General features: G+C 42.3%; 1 protein-coding gene and 1 pseudogene across 5 annotated transcripts in view; one reads left to right on the top strand and one right to left on the bottom strand.

Annotated features, from left to right (window-relative positions):
• The window catches only part of PDE7A (phosphodiesterase 7A), a 132,462-nt gene that overhangs the window by 89,690 nt on the left and 23,055 nt on the right, over positions 1 to 19,717 (bottom strand). The window lies entirely within an intron of this gene.
• On the top strand, positions 18,291 to 18,946 carry LOC144260369 (large ribosomal subunit protein uL13 pseudogene; annotated as a pseudogene).

The raw sequence follows: 19,717 nt of genomic DNA, 5'->3' as shown, positions 1-19,717 counted from the left end.
AGCCAGCACCCAAACTCCATCCCAGAGCCTGTACCCTCACCCCCTTCCCACACACCCCTTCCTGCACCCAAACTCCCTCCCAGAGCCTGCACTAAGCCCTCCGCACTCCCTCCCAGAGCCTGCACCCAAACTCTGTCCCAGGGCCTGCACCCCTCACCCCCTCCTGCACCCCAACCCTCTGCCCTAATCCTGAGCCTCTCCAACACCTCAAACCCTTCATCCCCAGCCCCAGAAAAAGCCCTCACCCCCTGGCACCCCAACCCTCTGCCCCAGCCTTGAGCCCCCTCCTGCATCATGAACCCCACCCCACAGCCCTCACCCCAACCCTCTGCCCTAGCCCTGTGTCCCCTCCCAAACCCCTCATCCTCAGCCCCACCCTACAGCCCTCACCCCTGCATCCCCTCATCCCCAAACTCCATCCCAGAGCCTGCACCCCTCACCCCCTCCTGCACCCCCACCCCCTGCCCCAGCCCAGAACCTGCACCCAGCACTCAAACTCCATCCCAGAGCCTGCACCCCAGACCCCCTCCCCCACCCAAACTTCCTCCCAGAGCCCAACCTCTCACCCCTTTTGCACCCAAACTCCCTCCCAGAACCTGCACGCTTCCTGCACCCCAATCCCCTGCCCCAGCCCAGGGCCTGCATCCCAGACCTCCTCCCCCCACCCAAACTCCCTCCCAGAGCCTTAGGCAGGTGGTGGATGGAGTTTGGGTGTGCAGGTTCTGGGCACCACCAAAATTTCTACAAACCTGCCACCCCTGTGCTCAGGGGATGCTGTATACACAGTCTGATCTGCACTAGAAGCTGTGAGACAGTTGAGCACCCTCAGCAAGGGAAGAATCTTCTGAGATTTTATCTTCAGTTTTAGCAACTTATTGACTAAGCATGCACACTTTGATTTTTCAAATGCTTATAACTTGGCCAAATTTGGGTAGATTTTCAGGGGGATGGTACAAGGCACATTCCTGGCCCAAAGGCCACCTCCCTGCCAAATTTCAAGTGGCTACTCCAAAGCATGGGGGCACTAAAATAAGGACTCAAGAATTTAACATTGGTTTTGCTGAGGTGTTTTTCTTTAGCCTTGTTCTCAGAAACAGCTGAACCATTTTGGCTGAAATCTTCCCAAAAGTTCAGCCTGAGGCAGAAACCCTGCATGGAAAATTTCTGCCAACACAGTTAGATTTTGACAAAGGTATAAGATATTGAATAGAATGTCTTATAATGGGAAGTGTTGGGCAACCTTAATAGGCCACGCTACTGCCCTGCCTATAATATTGACCAAACCTTGATGTTTCCTTTAATTTCCAGATATGTAAGTAGTTACTTGTTTTTAAAACTTCCTATTCAAAAAGAGTCCACACAAAAACTTACATAGAGGACAACTTTCTAATCAACCTTTATAGAACAAGTTACAATATTTTTAAACTACTCTAAATGCAACCACCATAGTTTCTCTTCCACTTGGATATTTTTTATAAACTCCAATTGAAACCAGGTCCTTATAACAACTCTTCACAGGCACAAGATCATGACTTTCAGTCTATTTAACCCCAAGCAGAGTCTGTTATATGCAATTATATTTTCATTACTATGAGTCACTGTTGCTTCCATTTAAGAAATATTAAGAAATTAAAAGCTTCAGTATTTTTACCATTCTTGAATTGTGCTAAGACACTTCACAGTATAGATAGATGACAAAAGTGTTATGGGAAGCACAAATAGTAAACAGTAACAAAAGTATGGCTTGCCTTAGGACAGGAGCAAAAGATTCTGTCTCCAAGTATTAATCTAAACTTATCCTTATCCTGGCCAAAGCAACATCTGGGGCTGACATTCTTTCAAAGCTTGGTTCAGGCGAAGCACGGTAGCCTATGGTAAGAGAAATATCACTGCTGTTTCAATGGCTGCAAGAGCAAGCAATGGTTACCACTGACCACAGATGGATGCACAAGTTATCTGCTGCAGTAGGGTTCAAACATGTTTGCATGTTTGGCATCAAGCACCTTTATCCTCTTCACAGAAGAATACTAAAAAGGAGAAAATAGTGCAATTCCTTCTGTCACTAACCCTAAAAGTCAAAAAAATAACTAGGAAAAGAATGTCATGGCAGAAGTGCGACATCTAGAACCTGGACATGACAACCATGACATCAAGAAAACTTACAGTTTTGGAAAAACCTCTGGCCCAACACATCTTCAGTCCTAATTATGCTGAATATAATATATTATTTTTGGCACACAAATTCTTCACATTTCAAAGACTGAATCATATGCCAGTGTAATTTAGAAACAAACTGAGAAGGGCCCCCACGTCAATCAACTGCTATGTTACTAAAGAACCATTAAAAAAATCAAATTAGATGCTGCATTAATACAAAAATGACAATGTATTATTTCAGGTGAGTATTTCACTTTTACATTTATTTTTGGCTACAGAAGTCTAAAGCCCTAATATAAGTATTTAATTTAATTTCAGTCACACAATACAAATAATATACTTGACTAATTAAAGGAAACAATGGTTGAACATTTTAAGCCTCAAATTTAATCTGTTTTGTTTCCAACACATCTGGAAAGTCTCTCCTTCAGAGCAGACTGTTTATACACAATATCCTTTCCAGCACTCATGTCTTTTTAAAAATTACTATAACCGGTGAAAGTTTGAAAAGAAACAAACTCCAAAAGTTAAAAACTTCCAGTGTGGGATATCCACCAAGGTGGTAACAATGAGCCTAACCATTAAACATGTGCCTTTGAAATGATGAAAGCATACATAAAATGAACTCCAGAGGCCATTTGTTTCTGAAGATAATGTTTTTTCAGAGTTTCAAGCTTTCATGGCTCTTCCCTGCTCCCTAGCCTAAGGGCCTGCCTACACTTCCCCACAGTTCAAATTATGAGGGTGTAAATAGCAGTGAACACTAAAATGCTGCAGTTTAACTTCCCTTTGTGGATGCTCTGGGTACAAACTAAAAGGTTCCTACTTCATCTTAACATGGTCCTGTTTGAAGAGGACTACTTTAATACAAACTAGGAACTTTTTAGTCCACACCTGCAGCATCCACATAGAGGAGATACAGCACAGCACTTGGTGCACAATGAAATTCAGACCCCAGTAGTATGGACTGCGAGGCAGTGCAGACTTGCCTTAAGTTACATGTACTTCTCTCCAAACAGACCAAATCTTTCTTCATTACACCTACCTCACCAAGCCAATTGGACTTATTTCTTTCTTCAACTCCCTACCCCAAGCAGACCAATAAGGCTTTAGAACCCTTAGCTTTTTCTAAATCTGTTTAAATAGTTTGGTCCTATCCACGTAAAATGCCGAAGTTTTAACAGTTACAGTTCAGCACTCCACTTGAGCCCAAGTGTGGCCAGGGCCTCAGCCAATAGTCTCGCCACATAGGGCAGTCAGTTGACTGTCCTAAGTAAATCAAGTGTGCAGTGAATTCTCAAGAGCCTTTACTACTAAAACCCTGGAACATGTTACATCTGAGCACACTAGCCAGAAAGGCCCAGCAGAAAGCCTGGAAACTTGCTAAAACCTGAAACTGTAATTATTGTGGGAATGTAGCACCACTATTGTTAAGTTTGGAATGAGTTTCCTGTTTAATAGCTAAATTTTTCAAGGGCTCTAAAATCCACGTTTACTCAGATTGTCTCGAAAAACTGCTACGGTTTGTCAGGACCTGAGGGCAAGTTTAGTGGTACAGGTTTGGAGTCATCTGGTCAAGGCTTTACAAGACATTGGCAGATCCTTTTTCTGACGGGAACACTAAGATTTCCTGGGTCTTACAACTTTTCTGGAGCAACCTAGGCTATCATACTGATCTGCCCCAAATGACATCCATCATGACGGCACTCTGCTAAAGTCCAGCACCTACTGCCACTTCAGAGAAACAATGTTTAAGCTACTCAAGTTCGTTTTAAAAACTGGATCATGCTTGGGCAATGCACAACAGACAGTGATTCATGCTGCAGGACTGTTCTTCACATACTCTGTCCCTGCAGTGCTCCATATCATCTGAAAGGGAAGAGTACTGTGTCATCTGTCAGGGGCAAGTTGGAGTGTTGCTCAATGAGAGCAAAGTTAAGGTTGCAATGCAGGGCTGATGTGTGTCATGATGCGTTTCCCAGCTTTCACAGGTTTACATTAGTTTTAGCTCAACTGTATTTTATCCTTCTGAGATGTTTAAATATAGTGCCACTTGACATTCTGGAATTAACTCTGCTAAAAAGTGTTTTTGGCAGAATATTTCCCTTGTTTTGACTAAGCGAGCTGGTATGATTAAGAGGCACCTGTTGGTGGGGTACAAGGGATCTTCCTGGCCACATTTTGCTGCCACTCACACACAAACTCTGTGGCCCTCCCTACCCCAGCAGAAAAAGTCAGATATTTGTCTGGCACTAAGGTGGTAGGTACGCCTTTATTTACTGCCTGCTTAGAAATGCTATGAGACACAGAGTTTGTAGGTCACAGTGTGCAGGACAGAGCAGGGTTGCTTCAAGGAGAGCAAGATCCAAGCTATTGGCTCTCAGTAGTGACAGGGGTTGCCTGTTATGCCTTGCTGAAACTGACTAGGTGAAAACAGCTATTAAGTCAAGTATCTCAGCTCTCCAAGGCTCAAAGATGGGGCCATCTTTACATTAGACACTAAGATTTGGCTCTTTGGGAGGGTCTAGGAACTAACCTACAAGAGAGTTGTATTTAACTGAAGGTGCTCTTACAGGAAGTTTTTTCATTTAACATGCTGAAATGTGGTGTCCTCTGAAAAGTGATTTAAAATGGTGTTGTATTCCAGTTTTGTGTTTAATTTACACGTAAAAAGAAGTTAGGATTTTTTTATTTTTTTTTTATTTTAAGAAAAATGGCAGCCCTCACCCTGCAATATGAACGTCAATCTAGGTTACTTCTTCCTCATACACTATTTATTCTTCCTGCACAGAGGACAGAATGACTGATATGTTATTTCGGTCTTTACACCAGTACCAGAAAGATTCTCTAAACTTAGTAAGACTTAAAGCAACAGGTACATAAACTAGAAGAGTTTAAGACTATGTCAAAAGTCATTTAACTTTGTTTAAACTAATGTTCCAAATTCAGTTACTAGCCAATTGCAGTACAGGCTTTTAGATAAATCACTATCTGAATTGTCCACACACACAGGTACCTCTAACATTTTTGTTCAACACTAATGATGTGTTTTGTACTTGACAAGAGGATCGTGGTCAAATATTTTCTGTACATTTTGCAGCGTAAACACAGGACATGTTAGGAAGCCATGGAGATGCAACACAGGTATTTGGTTTTGTTTTATTTTAACCCTGTCAAATTAGCTTCTTGTGAGTACCACAGAAGAGGCTTAAATAGAGATTTAAGTAAGAGAAGGTGTGGTTGCTTGGTGAACACACAGTATTTAGCTTTTGCAAATGAAAAGCAAAGATGGGGGAAAACCTGCAGGTATTAAACTGAAACCACCTCTAGTGCATCCTGGCTGAAACTAAAAATATAACATTAGGTTTCAACAAAAGAAGCATTTCTCCTTACCACCTAATTTTTTTTTTTAAAAGGGACACCAACTTGAAATTATATTTTTTTTCTAAAGGTTTTTGCATACTTCTTACAAGTAGTAAATATGGTTAACTTAAAATCAAAGTTCTCTTTTTCCAGTTTTATAATATGCATTTGACAGCATTTTGTGTACAGTCAGTTTCCCTGTTTTACTGACTGTTTCACTTCCTGCCTTATGCATTAGCAAGAAAGACATAACCCTTAAGCAGGACTGTAGAAGGTGCTCATATGCATACTCTATGTACTCTGCAAGGTGATGTTATTTGGTAACCCAAACAGAGCTACTCCTGCTCTTTGTAGTTTCATGCTGGAGAATCACCTCTTGTCTGGACCCCTGCAACTGACTAAAGAGCACTGGGAGCCTAGATATTCTTATTCACTCCCCAGACACCTACTCAGGACAAGAAACCTGAGAAGGAGACTGGGGGAGACTCCTTCAATCGCTGGACCTTGAAATGGTGCCCCAAAAACTTTTAGCAGAGGCTGGAAGAAACAACCCACGCAGCCATCTTCAGGAACTAAGGGCAAAGTAGGGATTAGAAAAACCAGGTGAACCTAGAAAGGAATGAATGGAGAAGCCCCACCCATCCCAAAGATCCAAGAATGATCAAGAATAGCTTGCTCTTCTAGAGAGAGGTCATCTCCCACACAGGTCTGAGTCTTCAATTAGGGGAACACTATCCTCACAAGAGAGGTGGAGATATTGAAGGAATAGAAGAGACACCTAATTAGCTTGCTTTAGACAGAGTTGGAAAAAGAAGTGGAATCAAAACAGATTCATCGGGGGTTTCCCCACTTCAGTTCACAGGGGCAGGGAGTAGAAAAGTAGCCAAGCTAAGATCCCTTATTCTTGTCTCCCTCTACAGAAAGCAGGAGCCAAGAGCAGCAGGGCCATCCTTCTCCTCCAGTTTCCTCCTTAACATGCATATCCAGTAGAAGCATCTGAGCTCCTGACACCTCTCCTGTGTATGTGACATCCTATTTTTGTGGGTAATTTACACAGCAACTGGGGAGAAAGACAAACCTGGTTTGAAATTTAAAATCAAATTCCAAGAAGGGTTGGGGGGCAAGACAAGTAATTTCACGTTGAGTGTCCCCTTAACTGAAAACTGATTTGCAAGATAAGCCATTTGTACACTCAGATCACATACATGTAGCTTTGGTGAAACATGCAAAAATAATATGTCTCCTTGTGTTCAATTATATTCTAAGTGACAGTCCCAAGTCTCAGACAAATGAGCGACTAAAAAGTAGCAAGCACTAAAAAAACCCACTGTCCATTCCAGAAGAATGCGTGTAAGTGGATATAAAATATTAAACCAAGTAGTAGAGATGGAAGGTTGCAAGAGACTTTACGAGCATGCAGCATAAACTGTTCAACTATATCCAAAAGCAGCTTGTTATGAAAAAGAGCAAATCAATTTTGTAATTATTCATGAAAGACGCGTGTGGACCTCCAAGCAGACGTCTGGAAAACATAAAAGGGGTCTTGTCACTCTCGAACCACAAAATAACTTCATCCTTGGCAAAGCGCACAATTATGCCTTCAGTATCTTGATTAAATGCCCTGTGATCTTATAGAAACCCTCTTTAAGTGGATTGTCAATTTTCTGAGTCCTTTCCAAGATTCCCCTACATAGACAGATTCACCATAAAAGCACTTCATCTCTTCTAATCCGTCGACGAAGTCAAGACTCTATCCTGAAATAAGTTCTGTGTATGAATGAGGATGCACAAGTCCAGAGTCAGATCAGCACCTGCGGAACTTTTTAATCACAGCAAAAAACCTGGAGTAAAAACTGGTCTTCTGATGACACGAGAGTGATTGCTCCACCAGACAGATCTGTTTTACTGTCGAGAAATTCACCTGACTGAATGCCAAATGGGGTACAAGCCCAACAAAATGAAAATACACACACAAAAAAGTGTAATATACCTTTTACAGACACAGAATACAGTAAAATCCAAGCATATGTAATTTCCCCATCCACAACCCTGGGAAGAGAGAATTGTTGTTTTTCCAACATTTTTAAACAGTAACTCTTTCCATGCTTCTCATAACTTGAGAAACTTTCAGAAATTTTCCTTACAGATTAGAGATGAGTTATATCAGAGTAGTCCCATATTTCAAGGCAACTGACTGAAAATAATACATACAGTGCACAACCAATGAAGCTTATTAACCAGTGAAGTTATTATGATTTTGTGATATTAGATGTTGGGAAATAAATCAAATTAATTTCAAAATCTATTCCAGGAAGCTCAAATATTTAAGATATGACTATTTTTAAACTTTATCCTCCATTGTCTATTTTTGTGGAGGAAATTTAAGTATATGCTGTCTCACCCTATATTTATAAAGTAATTTGTAACTAAAGAGTTTTCCTTCCCACATTTTTTCTATTAATAGATTAAGTTAGAAAAAGGGGTAACCAAATTAATTTGCTCCAGAAATACCGCAGACTCGATTTTAAGATAAGTTAGGCTTACTAGAAACATAAACCTGAAATTTTCACTTAGTTACCACTAAATTAATAAGAGAATGGCCTCTTGTGTTCCTTAATTTGAATACCCTCCAGTAACGTTTAAGAACTACAGAACAAAAGATGTATGTATTCTAAAAGCTGTAATTATGATGCTTCACCTATTGTATTTGAAAGAAAAGAACAAGGATGCAAACGTAATTTTTAATTTGCATTGACACACATGGCATTTTGTACTCAAATCATGCAAATTATAATTAATACAATTGTAACAGGGTTGGCACCCACCTCTCGTGAGCTCCCCCTCTGATTGGGTGCATCTGCAGTCTTTAAACCTATCCAGCTCTGGTATGGGGCTGTATCCCCAGGACTTCTTCCCTGGAGGCACTATCATCCTATGACCTTCCCCAGGCTCCGTCCCTACTCAGTCCCCACAACCATCCAGGAACTCCTTCATTGCTCCCCCCATCCCTGCTAGCAAACTCTCTCTTTGGCTTAGTCATATCAGCCAGCCAGGAACACATCTTGCTCCCCCGGCCCCTGCAAGAAGACTGTCTTTGGCTCAGTCCTAGCAGACAGCCAGGAGCCTCTCACTCCCCTGGTCCCTGCCAGCAGACTTAGCTGTCCATAGTCCCGCTGTTCTTCCACCCAGGCACGCAATCCTTTCTTCTCCAGCTCTAAGCAGCAACCAACCACTGCTCTGGTCTGTAGCTCCTTTTTATAGGGCCCTCCTGGCCTGATTGGCCGTAACGGCAGCCCCTCTGATTGGCTGGTTCCTCACAATCACTCTAGTCTGCTTAGAGAACCTCTCCACTGCTCCTTTCCTGAGATGGGTGTGGCAGAACCATCCTGCCTCCAGGAGGGGGCCTTTGGGCCTAGTCCACCTCACCGCAGCTATGCATTATATAATGGCTAAATAATTTTTGAAGAAAACGTGTACACTTTATATAAACTTGGGAAATATGAGATTAAAAGTCTCTCTCTTCGAACTGAAATTTTTTAAGTATATTGTCAGTCAGTCTCTCAGGACATGTCTGCACACTGCATCAGAGTCAAACTTTCTGGAGCTCTAGTAAGGAGATGTTCTAGGCACCGCATTGTTTATGAATTCCACGTAACAACTATCAATAGAATTTGAACCTTTATACTTGATTTTCTTGATTACCCTAGACGTTCATATCAGAGAATACACATGCAAATAATGTAGGTCTCTGTTCAATCAGAAGGAAGCTGTCACCCTCTGAAGCAAGACTGCAGAGGTATTTTTTCTCCACATTACAGAATACCAAGTATCCTGTCTTCCAAAGAGTGACAGTGTCCATAACCATGTTTCCCTTGCCTGGATGGGTGTAATATCATAGATGTGATAAGATGGCAAACACCATTTCAAAGAAGCATCAACACAGAAGACTGGACAAGAGTCCCACTCAGGTAATTTACAGTACAACAGCAATACCTTCCCTTCAATGTGTGGAAGGAATTGACAAAATCCAACACATCTTGTGTAATCTGGTCTCTGTAATCGTTCAAATGCTTTGAACTGTCAGCCAGTTCAATATATCATCCACCCTTTCTTGGAGATAATCACAAAGACTACAGAAAGGACTAGCAATTTGAAGTAGACCCCCTCAGTGTTTGTCCACCACATTAAGCTCTGCAGGTCATCTTGAGAACCACACCATAGTGTCTAAGTTGTGAAAGGCAGAAAGTCATTGATTACAAATGATGCCTCATTCTCAACCTATCATAGAATCATAGAATATCAGGGTTGGAAGGGACCTCAGGAGATCATCTAGTCCAACCCCCTGCTCAAAGCAGGACCGATCCCCGACTAAATCATCCCAGCCACCGCTTTGTCAAGCCTGACCTTAAAAACTTCTAGGGAAGGAGATTCCACCACTTCCCTAGGTAACGTATTCCAGTGTTTCACCACCCTCCTAGTGAAAAAGTTTTCCTAATATCCAACCTAAATCTCCCCCTGCAACTTGAGACCATTACTCCTTGTTCTGTCATTTGCTACCACTGAGAACAGTCTAGAGCCATCCTCTCTGGAACCCCCTTTCAGGTAGCTGAAAGCAGCTATCAAATCCCCCCTAATTTTTCTCTTCTGAAGACTAAACATCCCCAGTTCCCTCAGCCCTCTCCTCATAACTCATGTGTTCCAGTCCCCTAATCATTTTTGTTGCCCTCTGCTGGACTCTTTCCAATTTTTCCACATCCTTCTTATAGTGTGGGGCCCAAAACTGGACACAGTACTCCAGATGAGGCCTCACCAATGTCGAATAGAGGGGAACGATCACGTCCCTCCATCTGCTGGCAATGCCCCTACTTACACAGCCCAAAATGCCATTGGCCTTCTTGGCAACAGGGGCACACTGTTGACTCATATCCAGCTTCTCGTCCACTGTAACCCCTAGGTCCTTTTCTGCAGAACTGCTGCCTAGCCATTCGGTCCCTAGTCTGTAGCGGTGCATTGGATTCTTCCAACCTAAGTGCAGGACTCTGCACTTGTCCTTGTTGAACCTCATCAGATTTCTTTTGGCCCAATCCTCCAATTTGTCTAAGTCCCTCTGTATCCTATCCCTACCCTCCAGTGTATCTACCACTCCTCCCAGTTTAGTGTCATCTGCAAACTTGCTGAGGGTGCAATCCACACCATCCTCCAGATCATTTATGAAGATATTGAACAAAATGGGATAGTCAAAGGGGATTATGAGGATTCACTATGTCCAGTAGCCATAAAGAACATCTGAGCTAGGTCTTAAGGGTGTTGTGTTGACTGAACAGTTCTTGAAATCTTTCTGGAGTCAACTTCACGTTTGCTATCACTTAATCTGTAGTTGAATCAATAAACTATCTTCTGATTATGAAAAAGGTAAATTTCTCTTAGTTTATCCTTTGGTCTAAGGAGTCAAACAGGGTGTAAGTTTTTGCAAGACAGATTGCACACTGTGATATCTAAATCTTCATCAGCCAATCTTTGAGATAAGAGAATGTGAGTACTTTGTCTTCTGAAATAAAATGTCATCATAGTCAGGCTTTTGGGAGACGAGCCACATGTGAGTATTTTGTGCAGAGAATGATCCGCTGATGAAGAAATGAAGACACTACCACCTGTGAGTTGGGCTGGTGGCTGTTATGGAATGAGATATTTGAGGCAAACAGCCACAGATCAAATTTCATATATACAGAAATACTATGGAGGCTAGGGAAACTTAAGTCCTCAACAAATTTAGGAACAAGCTCAAGACAGAAGGAGATAGAGACCTTACATCTTCTCTAATACAAAAACATGAGAGAACTTCCTCATGCTGTGTGTGTGTGTGTGTGTGTGTGTGAGAGTGTGTGTGTGAGAGAGAGAGAGACTGAGTGTGTGACAGAGTCAGTGTGTGTGTGTGTGTGTTTGACAGACACACATACACACACAAAGTGTGTGCTGCCTGCTGGGAACATTTCTGAAAGACGCCCTACGCTGTCTCTTTAAGACACTCACTGAAAGCTCTCCTGCTCTGTCCTGAGCCCTTCTGTCTCGTCTCCCCTGCTCTGCGGAGATGGGGCACATGGTGGGATGAGGGGGGAGAGAGACAGACCGCTACAGCTAGGGAAATCTCAGAAACAGTGCACTGTCTCTTTAAGAAAGTCACTCACCCTTCCCCACAGATATGCCAGATATACTAAATATTTGTCTGCCCCTTCATGCTTCAGCCACTATTCCAGAGGACATGATTCCATGCTGATGACTCTTGCTGAAAAAATAATGCATTAATTAAATTTGTGACTGAACTACTTGGGGGGAGAACTGTACGTCTCCTGCTCTGTTTTACCCACATTCTGCCATATATTTCCTGTTATATTGTTCATTTAAAGAAAAATTTCACTGCAGATCTGATAAAACACAAAAAAGATACCAATGTGAGATTTCTAAAGATACCTGCAGCACTCAACCCAAGGTTTAAGAATCTGAAGTGCCTTCCAAAATCTGAGAGTGACAAGGTGTGGAGCATGCTTTCAGAAGTCTTAAAACAGCAACACTTCAGTGCGGAAGCTATAGAACCCAAACCAACAAAAAAGAAATTCAGCCTTCTGCGGTGGCATCTGACTCAGATGACAAAAATGAACATGCGTCAGGCTGTACTACTTCGGATTATTATTGAGCAGAACCCACTAGCAGCATGGACACATGTCCTACAGAATGGTGGCTGAAGCATGAAAGGACATATGAATCTTTAGCGCATCTGGCACATAAATATCTTGCGACACAGGCTACTACAATGCCATGCGAATACCTGTTCTCACTTTCAGGTGACACTGTAAACAAGAAGCAGGCAGCATTATCTCCTGCAAATGTAAACAAACTTGTTTGTCTGAGCGATTGGCTGAACAAGTAGGAGGACTGCGTGGACTTGTAGGCTCTAAAGTTTTATATTGTTTTATTTCTGAATGCAGTTTTTTTGTTTATAATTCTACATTTGTAAGTTCAACTTTCATCATAAAGAGACTGCACTACAGTACCTGTATTAGGGAATTAAAACTTACTATTTGTTTTTTACAGTGCAAATATTTGTAATAAAAATAAATATAAAGTTAGTACTTTGTATTCTTACTGTGTTGTAATTAAATCAATATATTTGAAAATGTAGCAAATATACAAAAATATTTAAATAAATGGTATTCTGTTATTAACAGCTCGATTAATCGCAATTAATTTTTATCATCACTTGACAGCCCTAATTTTTAGCACAAACTGTTTTCTTTGAAGTGTGGCAAAAACAAAATTGGTAAGCATACTGGCCAAACAAAAGAACTGTAGATTTAACTAGTTAACACGGAATTCTGTGTTCTTGTTTTTTACTTATTTAACTGTAAACTATTGATTTTAGAGAGGTGAGCTCTTTGGTATTTGAAGAATAAATATGCTTAAGTAAGTCACCTAGTACGCAATATGTTTCACTTCATAGGAATATCATGTATTTCAGTTAGTTATTCAGATTTACAACAACCCAGCCTTCAGTGCTTCAGTTTAATTTGAGAAAGAAACAAGGATCCAAAGCATTAGTAGATTAACTGTGCTCTGGTCAATAAAATGTGAGTTTCTGCATTTTTAAATAAAGAACTTGAGAAGTCTTTCTGATAGTCTTAAGACCAAGAATACTGAGATGACCTGAATTCATCCCGAGACCTTTATTTGCTCCAACGTATTAGTATAGGAATTATGGAGATCCAGGCCAATATGGTGTTAAAGTATGGTGTGGAGATTAGTGTGATCTTTACTCCCATCCTTTCAGATTGTTGAATGCAATGCAGTGTCCAAGAAAGCTACCTCAAATAATAATATATCTAGGAGTGCTGTAGAAGTAATATTCAGTAAGGTAAACATCTTCCCTGAAAGATGTGTCCCAGGTTCTTATTGTGGCAAGAGAGCACTCGCCCCCCACGACGATTTGTGAAGTATCTGTATTAATCTGGATCTGTATTATTAATTCTGGCTGATACAGCAATTTCATGGTAACTTCACAGTATCATGGAAAACCTTTGTATGTATGAGCTAGGGAGGGGGAAAGGATGTTTGTGTTCTTGATGATCTGTATGTTTGTGCTCTATCTGTTAAGCATAAAAGAACAATGGTGTTGGAATCTGTGCTATGCTTCTGTGTATTATATTCTTTACTTCTGGGGGAGTATGTAAAATTTTGCAGAAATTTTATTTGCCAAGGTAACAATATAATCAAGCCAGTTTCAATTATTTTGGTAATTTATTTCAAAAATACTGTCAGCAAGTATGTCTGTAACAATACAGACAACAAAAAAAGATTCAGGAGATGTTTTTTGACAAATAGATTCCTTACTAGGCATATTAAAACAGAGCTCTGAGTAATAATGCATTTAAACTACAATACAGAAACGTATTTCCCACATCCCTCAGAAGCAGTGCAAAAGCTTGGGGGAATCGGGTAATGGAGGAGCTGAGGAAGAAGGAAGTAAATGCTGGGAGGGAGACTGGAAGTGAACATGGAGGGTTGTTGGGTGTGGGTGGGAGAAGTATGGAAGAGGGGGTGGGGGTGGATGAAGGGGATAGTTAGGGAGCCTCCCCCTGCAGACCCTGCTAACCCCTAGCCTCTCCCAGTCAGGCACTTCTGTCCCATCCCCATGTGTCCCTGCACCCTCACTCAGCCGCCACCCCCCAATCCCCATGTGGCCCTGAACCCACACTTCCATTCAGCCCCTAGCTCAATACTGTCACCCCACTAGCTCCTAGCTGGCTGCCCCTACTCCCACCACTAGCCTTTCTGAACCTCAGTCTATGTGATCCCCAGCAGCCCCGCATACTCTGCACTGTCCATCCCCCACATATCCCATGTGGCTGTACCTGGACTCACGGGCAGGGTGCCCACTCCCTATCTGTGGCTGACTGCTCTGGCCCATAAGCTGATTGCCCTCTGTTCTGATGCCACAGCAGCCCCTGGGTGGGTGAAAGGTATAAGTGCAGCACCTCTCCAGCAGAATCCATTTTCTGTGGTGGCGGGGGGGTGAGACTCTTTGGGGCACATGAATTCTGCATGTGTGAATTTCCCCCAGGAGTAGTTCTTCACAACTGTCACGTGTCTCCCAAAAAAGTTTAACTGTAATCCAGAAGATCTCATCTGAGATTCTAGGATAGGGCACGTTTAGATTACTGAGGTATCTTGGGGAAGTCAGAACTGGTCCTTGGGGCCTAAATTAGGTGAGTTGAGGGACTCAGTTTCTGTGAAGGGCTAGCAAACAGAGTCAGTGCTCTAAGAAGCATGCCAGAGAGGCCAAGGGAGGAAACACGGCTGCAATGTTGAAGATTCGGGGAATCTTAAAAACACCTGCTGATCCAGATGCTTCAATTCCTCTCACAGCGGTCTGAGTGGTCACAATGGAGTGCTTGACTAGGATTCACCACACCCAAACTGCAGACTCATTTTTGCTAATTTTTTTTTTTAATTCACTCTGAGACCAGATCTGGAAAATTTCAATCTGAAAGGTGAGTTTGAAATATGTCCAGTAATAAAAATGCTTAGGTTCTTTAGCCTAACTTAAGTGTGGTTCTTTGAGATGTTGCAGTCTTTGTGGATCCCACTACAGATAAACAGGCACCCTATGCATATGAAACTGGAGGGTTTTTGTTTATTTGGATAAACACATGTTCATTATGACTATGCATGTGCTCCGTGAATCTTCATGTTCCAGTACAAGGGTATAAATGATGGGTTGTATGCAACAATTCAAAGCCAGGCTGGCTGAGACTCCAGAACGCAGGGATGGAGGGCAGGATGTGGGATCCACACCAACATCTTGAAGAAACACAGTTACTTTAGGGTAACTGATCTTTCTTCAAATGTGTGTCAGAATTGGGTCCCACTCTAGTGGACTGGCAAACAGGATTCTCCTTGGCTGAATGGTGGGAGTGTAGAGTTTCAGCTGTATCAGTCAAAAAAATTAATGCAATGCTGTTTTTCCTGACATTGACATCTGACCTGGCTGCCATTATGTCAAGGACATGTTTGACAAATGTCAGTGGGTTGCTCCAAATTGCAGATCTCAGATTGAAATGTTCCTGAAGCAGGTAGAAGATGCTGCCTACACCCTGATAGAGCATTTCTTGATGTTTGGAGGAAGACGTTCACCAGCCAGGTGATAGCAAGTGGAAACGCACCATGTTATTCACTTGGAGATTCACTGTAAAAGCCAACATGGCTTGGCTTTTAGATGAACAAGAAAATGGCCACAAAGAAGCCAGGGGACAGCTGGAAAGGCCTAGCCTTAATAAGGTATTAGAACAAAGCTCTAGGCTTGTCCAAAGTACAGTTTTTGCTCTTCCAGCATAGTGCATGACTTCGAGAAGACTGGCAAAATGATTAATTAAAATGGAAGTCCAAGACCATCTTCAGGCTGAACTTGGGATGTAGTCTCAACACCATCTTATCCCTTAGGTAGGATATGTAAGGCAGTCTTGGCACACACTGACTCTCCGTGCTGAGGTGATGGCAACCAGGAAGACTATCTTGATGACAAAAGGGGTCTAATGAGCACTCCAACAGTGATTCAAAAGGAGTGATTCCACAAGTTTTAGGAGGAGGCTGTTGAGATCCCACTTGTGGGTCAGACCCCTAACCAGAAGATAACTATGAAGGAGGTTTTTTGAGGAATTTTCCATACCATCAGATAAGAGAAAAAATACCAGAGCATGACATGCCAATATTGCTGCCAGGTGGACCTTGAGAGAATTAAATAACAGTCCTGCCTGATTCAGGAGCAACATAGTGTCAAGGATCCTTGGTATTGGGACTACTACTGGGTCCATATTGCTTTGGGCTCCCCATCTTTTCCATTTCAGGGAGTAAGTCATCCTGATGGAAGGTTTTCTGCTGGTAGAACTTCCTGAACCTGTAAGGAGCACTCCATCAGTAATGCTCAACCAGCCAACATCCAGGCCTTCAAGTGTGATGACTATGGGGTCTGAGTGCAGTATCTGACCACAGTTCTGAGATCTTATGTCCAGGCAGATTGGGAGGTGTACAGGAGGCTAATTGGACATCTGCAATAGGTCCAAAAGTGTCTTAGCCATGAAGTGGTTATCACGATGACCACAGCCTTGTCCTGTCTGATTTTTGATATCCCAAGGATCAAAAGAACTGGTGGGAAGGCACATAGAAGTCCTTAAGACCACCAAAAAAAAGACAAAAAATTGAACAAAAAAAACTGGTGGTGACCCCAGATTCATGCTCCCGTGAAGCAGATATTTGTGCATTTTGTGTCGTACTTTGGAGTGAACATGTCTGTCACCATGCCTCCATGGGTCACAACTGAGAATACCAAATTCAGGACAAACTGCTAAGAAATAGGGCAGACACACCCCAAAACTAGTCATTATTCTCCCATAAGATATATCAAACCAGCTACAAAAAAAAAAAATTGGTTTCACCACAATTGCTAACAAGAACTCAGGTAAGCAGTTTCCTTAGGTATTCCAGTCCTTGTATCACCACCAAAAACACTAGACTTACAGATGGGTGGTTCTTTAAAACCAAATTCATCAAATAAAAAGGTTCTTCTGATCCCAAAGGACCAGCCACACACCCAGGTCAATATATAACTCAGATCTTGCCCAATAATCACACTGTTGCCAGTCCTTTAGTATCTAAAATCTAAAGGTTTATTTATAAAAAGAAAGGAGAGAGTTAAAATTGGTTAAAGAAATCAAATACATACAACAATTGCAAAGTTCTTGGTTCAGACTTGTAGTAGTGATGGAATAAACTGCTGGCTTGTTAAGTCTCTGGTTGCTTCTAGGTCTTCAGTCCCTTTGTTAGAATGCTCCCTATGGTATAAGTTCATTATCCAGATATTTGAGCAGGAAAGAGGCAAATTGGAGATGTTTCCAGGGCCTTTTATAGCTTCTGCCACGCAAAGGGAAATCCATTGTTTCAAACAAAGCTCTCAGCACAGCTAGTGGAAAATTACAGGGAACAAGATGGTGTTTGGAGTCACATGGGTAAGTCACATGTCCATGCATGATTTTGCTTAGTCATAACAGAGGCCATTACCTATATTTCAGATGGAACTTTCACAGGAAAGTCCATTCAGTGTAGATGGGCATCTTCCATTGTAAGTGTTCTTTTGATGGGCTACTTAACTTGAATAGTCCCTCCAAGATGTGCAGGCTAAATACCTTGTGGGCATTACCACTAGCAGCTTACCTGAAAGAAGGTTGTGTAAAAATCCTCCTAATGGGCCAGAGAGGATTCTGGGTGTAAGTGAAACTCAGGAGTTGGTGGTGGCTCAGCAGAGCAACGCTTCTGTGGAGCAAGATAAAGGTGAATTGTTGCTTAAAGAAGCTCCTAAGAGAAGAAACCTCATGGCAGTTTTTGCAAGCAATTTGCTGTAACTGAAGGGTGTGAAAGTGAATTGAGGTAGATAAAGATGATTTTCTGTCCATAGAAGGCAACAGTTTATTTTATGAGAGATTTGTTTCAGTTCCTAACAGCCAGAATTTTTCTGTTGAAAATGGATCCACTGACTCAGCTTTAGAAAGACCCAGTATGGATAGCTTTAAAAAGGTTTTAGATGGAATGAAAATTGTTAGGGAATTTGAACAGCCCTATAAGCTTGACCAGCTTGTTGGGGAGTCAATGTTATTGGAACATAAATGTATTCTCTAAGTGAACAGTCTGTGTCTCAGGTTCAGAGGGTAGCTGAATCTGCCACGAGCATGGCAGAGTTCAAGGTTCTGGTCATCGATGGACGCGGCCACCTTTTGGGGCACCTGGCAGCCATGGTGGCCAAGCAGGTCCTGCTGGGGTGCAAGGTGGTGGTGGTGGTGAGATGCGAGGGGATCAACATCTCTTAGAACTTCTACTGCAACAAACTGAAGTACCTGGCCTTTCTCCGCAAATGCATGAACACCAACCCGTCCTGCGGGCCCTACCACTTCCGCGCCCTCAGCCACATCTTCTGGCACACGGTCCGAGGGATGCTGCCCCACAAGACCAAGCAAGGCCAGGTCGCCCGGGAGAGACTGAAGGTCTTTGATGGGATTCCACCCCCATACGACAAGAGGAAATGGATGGTGGTACCCGCTGCTCTGAAAGTCGTACGCCTGAAGCCAACACGCAAGTTCACCTTCCTGCGGTGCCTGGCCCATGACGTTGGCTGGAAGTACCAAGCCATCACCTCGACCCTCGCGGAGAAACACAAGGAGAAAGCCAAGCTGCATTACAACAAGAAGCAGCAGCTGATGAAACTGCAGAAGCAGGCGGAGAAGAATGTGGAAGGCCAGATCGCCAGATACACTGACGTGCTGAAGCAATACGGCATCTTGGTCTGAGCCTTGAACCTCAATAAAACCAGCCCCTCCACTTCAAAAAAGGACAGTTGTGCAATTAATCTCTCGAGAACACAGGGGATGGCAGGCATACTTCCATCTCTAGACATTTTGGATATGTCTTGTAGTCTTAGTGCACTTGACATCTGATTCCATATGGAAGCAGAGGTTGGTAATGGAAGGACAAAAAAACCTTGAGTCTAACATGCTAGTAAAAATGAATGTTATCTCTTTAAGACAGAGTCCAGCCTTGGAATTGGAAATGGTTAAGAATCTGAAAACTGGTAAACAAGCTAGTGTCTGTGTTGATGCAAATTACTTGACAGGGGAGAGAAAGACTTGCCCGTAGCTGTCAGCAGGGAGGACGCACCTAACTAGCCAATGGATTCTGTCAAGCAAGTGAGCTCAGAATTTGACCCTACCGAACAGGAAGGAAGAGAAAAATTTTACCCTGCAAAATGGAAGCCACAGGTTAATCCTAAAATGCCAAAACCCCAATGGTATTGAGCCAAAGGCATGACAAAAAATGATTGTAAAGGTACACTTGTAATTGATTTTATGTTACTATTTATGCTAATGTTAACTCTTGTGACTAGTTTGTTGCGGATACCAAAAACTATAAAAATGTACAAGATGCATGATCTTTTGGAAAAACCCTTGAACATGCTGAGAGTGATACATAAGAACTCATTATGTGCTAAAAGCCTTTATGGTTATACTATTTCATTACATGACAACACACTTCATGTTAAAAGGCCTTGTGATACTAATGTTTTTCAGTTAGTGCCTGTAACTAGCCTTGGAGTACACAGGAG

The sequence above is a fragment of the Eretmochelys imbricata genome, chromosome 2 (genome assembly GCF_965152235.1).
Source record: "Eretmochelys imbricata isolate rEreImb1 chromosome 2, rEreImb1.hap1, whole genome shotgun sequence".
In the NCBI taxonomy this organism is placed as follows: Eukaryota; Metazoa; Chordata; order Testudines; family Cheloniidae; genus Eretmochelys; species Eretmochelys imbricata.
This window is presented reverse-complemented; position numbering and strand designations above follow the sequence as displayed.